Source organism: Alligator sinensis, unplaced genomic scaffold, assembly GCF_000455745.1.
Source record: "Alligator sinensis unplaced genomic scaffold, ASM45574v1 scaffold650_1, whole genome shotgun sequence".
NCBI lineage: Eukaryota > Metazoa > Chordata > Crocodylia > Alligatoridae > Alligator > Alligator sinensis.
In genome coordinates this window covers 820,920-826,919 of record NW_005842674.1, presented here as the reverse complement: position 1 = coordinate 826,919, position 6,000 = coordinate 820,920, and positions in this window count along the sequence as shown.

The window sequence follows — 6,000 nt, the reverse complement described above, 5'->3', positions numbered from 1 at the left end:
GAGATCCCCGCTGTGAGAGATTCAACAGCAGCCTCTCAGGCTGGCTGAGACAGATCTCTGGAGAGGGGCACCGACGGGGCATTTCTGCCACATTTCTAACCCCCCCTCTTTAGCCTTTCTGCTCTGTAGACAAGTCACCACATGAACAGTGCAGGGCTTTGGGTCTGTTCCCACCTCCGGAGCTGGGCTTCCTGCTCTATAAGATCCCGTCCCACCAGGATGGGGACTGGAGCCCCTTCCAGTACCCCCATTTCCAGGTACGTTGCACAGTCGTTCCACATGACGGGTGCACGGACTACCGCTACTGTAAGAGGTGGAGGCCCCACCCCTTGAATAGTAAGGGTCTTCCCCGGGATTATGTCTGCGGGCAAGACAAGGTTGGAATTGATTAATGTCACACTGGACCCCGTGTCCAGTTCCCCCACAAGGGTCCTCTCTTTTACCGTGATCATGGTCCGGTGGGGGGCCATCACCTCCTCTGAGTTTGTGATCCTGTAGCAACAGACCCTCCCCACAGAGAGGAACAGCTAGTCCCCTCAGAGTGGCTCCGGCCCTCCCCCTCACTGCTCACAGCTGTTGCACGCTTGACGAGCCTGGGTCTAGTGCTTAGCTTTGGGCAGTTGGGCTTGATGTGGCCCTGCTCCCCACAGTTATAGCACCCCCTCTTTTCCAAATTGGGTGGTCTGTCCGAATCTGGGGCCGCCTTGCGCTCGGCAGGAGGTGGCCCTCTTTCCCCTTTTTGACCTGGGGCTTCCTTCCCCCCTCTTTGGGACCCTTTTTGTTCCTTCCCAGAGTAGTGAGGCTTCTCATGATTTAGCAACAGTCGGTCTGCAATTTCAGCGGCCTCTTGACCATCTTTGGGGTCCCTGTCCCTGACCAGGGTCTTAACCTCTCTTGGACACCAAAAATAGAATTGTTCCAGCACCAGGAGCTGGCATGACTTTTCTAAGGTGTCAGCCTTGGCTTCAGCTAACCATTTAATGTATGTGTCATCCAACAGGGTCACATAATCAGTCAATGACTTCCTGGGTTGTGGGCGCGTATTCCGGAATTTTTTTCCAAAAATAGTCTGGTCCTCACTTGAACCTTTTAGACACTGCAGCTTTAGAGGCATTATAGTCATCAGCTGCGTCTGAGGGCAGGCTGTTCAGGATCACCGCCATGTCACCTTCTACCAGAGCAGACAAGTACATCATGATCTTTTCCTCCGGCACCTTGCACCGCTGGGCTTGTCTTTTGAAGTTGCTTAGGAACACCGCAGGATCGTCTCCCTCTCGGTAGCGAGCGAAGGCTGAGACATCCAGTTTGGGCTGTTCCCCGGATGCTTGCGGAGTGCTCGCGTTTCCCCCGTTGCTCTGCAGACGGAGCTGAGCCTCCAGCTTTTTCTCCTCCAGCTTCAGCTTTTTTGCCTCCAGCTGGGCTTCCATATCCATCCTCTTCTCCTCCAGCTGTTGTTGTTCCCTCTCACGCTGGGCTTCCAGCTCCATCCTTTTTGCTTCTAGCTGTCATTGTTCCTTCTCGCGTTGTGCTTCCAGCTTTTTCTCCTCCAGCTGCAGCCTTTTTAACTCCAGCTCATGGAGTCTCTGCCGCTCCCCCTCAGAGGGTGATCTCTCAGCGGCCTCCGGGCTTGACGAGCGGGAGTGTGTTCCTGGGTTGGACTCAGGACTTGACGAGTGTGAAGCTGGCACTTCATAGATTTCATAGATTTCATAGACATTAGGGCTGGAAGGGACCTCGGAAGATCATCGAGTCCAGCCCCCTGCCCAAAGGGCAGGAAGTTAGCTGTGCATCAGCTTGGTCTGACTCTCTGGTGCACAAGAGTTTAACCAGCTCTTCCTTCTTTAGCCCTTTCTTCACATGAAGGCCTCTCTCTTTTGCCAATTCTTTCAGTTCAGGCACGGTCATCCAGACATACTCGTCCCCCATCCTGACTATCTACACTATCCAGTTGACCCGATGGCAAATTAGAAATTGTTTGCTCAAGGGATTTCAGTGACTCTATTCCTTTCCCCAAATTATTCCTCCAGTACAGTAGGATATTCAGATCCCACCACTGCCACCATGTGTGGCGGGCCAGTAGGGGGCGCTCCTGCGTTGAGCCGCCCACCTCACTGCACCTTCCACCTTCCAGGCTCCGAGTGCCTCCCTGGGGTACCTCATGGCCGGCCGACCCCTTCCCTGGAGCACACCCGCTAGCCTGGGGTTCCCGCTGCCACCATCCAAGGCTCTGGACTCACTTCTGGCTCTGCACACCTTGGAAAACGCAGGCCTGATCGTCCAATACGTACTAGACCCAATACAGACACTTGGGCCACTTCCCCAAGTCAGGGGCTTATTAGAAAAAGTCTCCCTTAGTCCACCGACCTAAGGGGCCTCCTTGGCATAATTTAGACCCACCCCTCAATAAGTCTCCCACACCGGTCACAAAGGAGAACTTTATTGGTTACAGGGGGTAGGGTGGAAACAGGGTAAAAGGTAGAGCCCTATCAGAGGAATATAAGAGGAATCCCATAGAGCAAACTAGGATGGCTGAGGTAGCCGTTTAAACAGGCATCTGAGTTACTGTAAGCCAAATATCTAGTTGGATCTCGAGTAGCTTACTCACTCGCATCATCCAGAGGTGGCTGGAGTTTCCCTCTGGAGGCAGGACATTCTTTGAGCATGTGGTTATGAGGAGAGAGCCAGTTTCAGATTCAGCTGGATGACCGCATGGATAATGGCTTCCCTTCTTCCTGGCCCGGGCCTTTAAGTAACTTCTCTGACCTCAGTAGCCCGGTCCAATCGAAGCTGCCAGTGCTGGCCACTAGCCAACCAATCTAAAAAACCATCACTGGCTACCTGTGCCAGTGAGCGGGGCTTTTCCCTCCCCAGGTGACCAGAGCATCCACACCCGAGGCACCAGGCCCCTGTCATGTGAGCAGGGAGGAAGATCCCCCACCCTGAGGGATTCAACATCAGCCTCTCACGCTGGCAGAGACAGATTTCTGGAGAGGGACACAGACAGTGGCCTTTCTGCCACACAGACATCCATTCGATCAATAACAATAACTTAGCCAAGGAAATGCCAGTGCTTAGCATGAGGGTGTCTAGAGGTTGTCTTGTCTGTGCCTGAAGATGATGTTTGTGATGACAAGATTACACTTCACACACTTGCACAGAACAAGGATGGGGTGATAGAACACCTGAGGTAATGCCTGTTACTAGAGGGAATAAAGCATACTCACACTGGAGTCACAGCAGGAAAAGCAGGACAGTATAGTGCACCGGGAGCCCAGCTGTTCCCAATGAAGTTCCATCAGGGCCACAGCGGGAAAGTAAGTGAAATCCAAGCCAGGTATATTGGCTCCCAGGGGAGGAGCCAGAAGATAAATTGGGGCAGAGAGCTGAAAGGAAGCCCTCAGAGAGTGGACAGCTGGAGTGACAGGAGCCGTGTGTGTTGTGCACACAGGGCGTACAATGTGAATTAAAATCAAGCCAGAATTTTATCAAAGGATAAGGCACAACACCACATTTATTGGAACATAAGACATAAAACATGCAACGTAAAAAAATAAAGAGCACTAAGGTTATTTGCTTCACTTATTCCCATGCATACTCATTCATCCATTCATTCATGCATGCATTCATGAATTCACTGAAGGGCCCAGAGGGATGTGGATTGGGAGCGAGGGGAAATGGCATGGGAAGGGAACCAGCATTTCAGGATTGCTCAGTACCACAAAGCAGTGGTAGAGGGGGGAGGGGGGACAGTCACAGCTGGAACCCGTATCCTGGTGAGCAAAGGGGGCAGGGGGAACTCTGATTTTCTATGATAAAAAACTCAAAATCAAACATAAAAATGTAAAGGTATTTAGAATTATTTTATTATAGTGACTGAGGCACTGGTAGGCTTCTAAATTGCTTTAAAATTGTAAATATATCTGTAACAGTGGCTGAGACACAGCCCCTGCTATACACACATGGGACCCGCAGTGCCAGTGGGAAACTCACCTGGCCAGGTGCAGGTGAGCAGCACTTCCCTGGTGCACCATAGAGGCTCAGGGAAACTGGAGTGGCACACAGACACTAGGGACCAAAGAACACGTGTCCCAGGAAGCTGGTGCTGATTGGTCTGGGAGGAAGCCCAAGCTGCTTAAAGAAAGATGTTGAAAGAAGCATGGTGTTTGGCATTTCAAGGAACAAAGGCTGTGCAGCTGGACCAGGAAAACAGCCAGCAGAACTGGGGACCCAGCCAGCTGATTCCTTGTGGGACACCACAACACCAATGATCACAAGCAAAGGACAACCATGGTGCATCCAGATAAATAAGTGACAATGGACAGTGGGGTAGTATTTGCTGACCCCCACAAGCTGGAGAGTAAGGGACAAGCAAGCGGGAATTCCCCAGAAGACAGGTGGCCAAGCCAACCTGGGAAGAGGGTAAGAGCAGATCCACCAATCTGGGGGTAGCCTCAAGGGAAGCAGAGATGGTCCAGACAAAGGAGGTATTTGTCGTGTCCAACAGAGAGAACAGCAGCAAGGTTCAAACCAGTTATGTGAGCCTGGCTGGACCTTTGAATTTGGAGGGAACCAGGGGGATCAGAACTTTTCTTTTGTGTATTTGGGAGTGTGGACCACAGAAGTGGTAGACAAGTATCTGTTCCCTTTTTGTTGTTGTTGTTTAGTACTCCTGGGTAAAGGAGGGACAGCTGGGGAAAAGGATCCCCTTTGCATTTGAGTTATTGTTAACTGGGTCCTAATCCATGCACCTGGACCCTGTGAAGCAGTTTAGTCTGCTAGGCCTGAAGCAAAGCTGGGAAAGACCAAACCACATGAGACAGGTCAACCCAGCGATAATCACCAAAACATAGAGCCTTGTGAAGGAGGAGTCGGAGGTGACAACGAAGGGAGTTGGAGAGAGGGAGAAAATAAGGCGAGCAAAGTGTAAACCTGACCAACTAAACTCGAAGAAGGAGATTTGACCAGAGGAAATAGATACTGGTAAGTTGCAGAGCAAGGAACTAAACCAAGTTTGAGAGGAATCTAGGTCCAGCAACTTGCACTCAGTGTCAGCAGAGATTAATGTTCCAGTGCCTAAGAGGAAAGGGGCAGGGTGTAGGCAAGGTGGAGCCCTGTGGAAGACTGGCCCCGCTGTTACATGGACTGATGTTCAAAGTACCATCCATCCCCCTAAACATTATAACACCAAGGCATGGTGGGTGAAAGGGGGAAGATAAGACAGAGGTCCTGGTGATTGCAACATGACAAAGGGAGGCAAGGGGACCCATCCACTCACAATATCAATAAAACATTGTGTTCAACTGATACCTATATATATAGTGGCATTTCATTTTAATCATGGGAAAAAACGGATTTGGGGAGGGGGTGGTAATCACAGAATTTTTAAACAGAGAAACAGGATCCCTGCTAATAGGGGAATTTTCATGACTAAATTGCATTGATGACTTATCAGTACAATTTAGTCATGGAATTTTCCCTATCAGTATCAAAATCAGCAAAGAAAACCTGAAACAAAACTATGTTACTGCTAGATGATGTGTCTTTCCCCTAGTTTGGCTCTAATGTCTACATTTAAAGATTTTTTACTCAATTTGAAAAAAAGGTTAAAACTATTATCATGTTTCTTAGGGACCCTGAATTATAATGGTTGGTGCCATAGGTTTCCAGTGTGCTTTGTTTCAGGCAGCTTGTGCTGTGCTTTTTTTTTTTTAACAGACAGTTTTTCCATGTATAAGCATGCTAAAAAAGTGGTTCCATATCATTTGAACATTTGAAGTCATGCCAAATCATGCAGTGTTGTTAATTCCTGTGATTTTTTTTTTTTTTTGCAAACTTGCAAACAAATAGGCCTTTACAAATATAACCATAAGTGTAAGGGTTTGCTTTCTTAAAAATAGCTATTGAGTCTTAATGATTCTTGATAACTTCATTACATGTCTTGGAGCTGGTTTTATACTGAAAGGTATGTGCCTAGTTTCTGCAAACAACTTTGGACAGAAC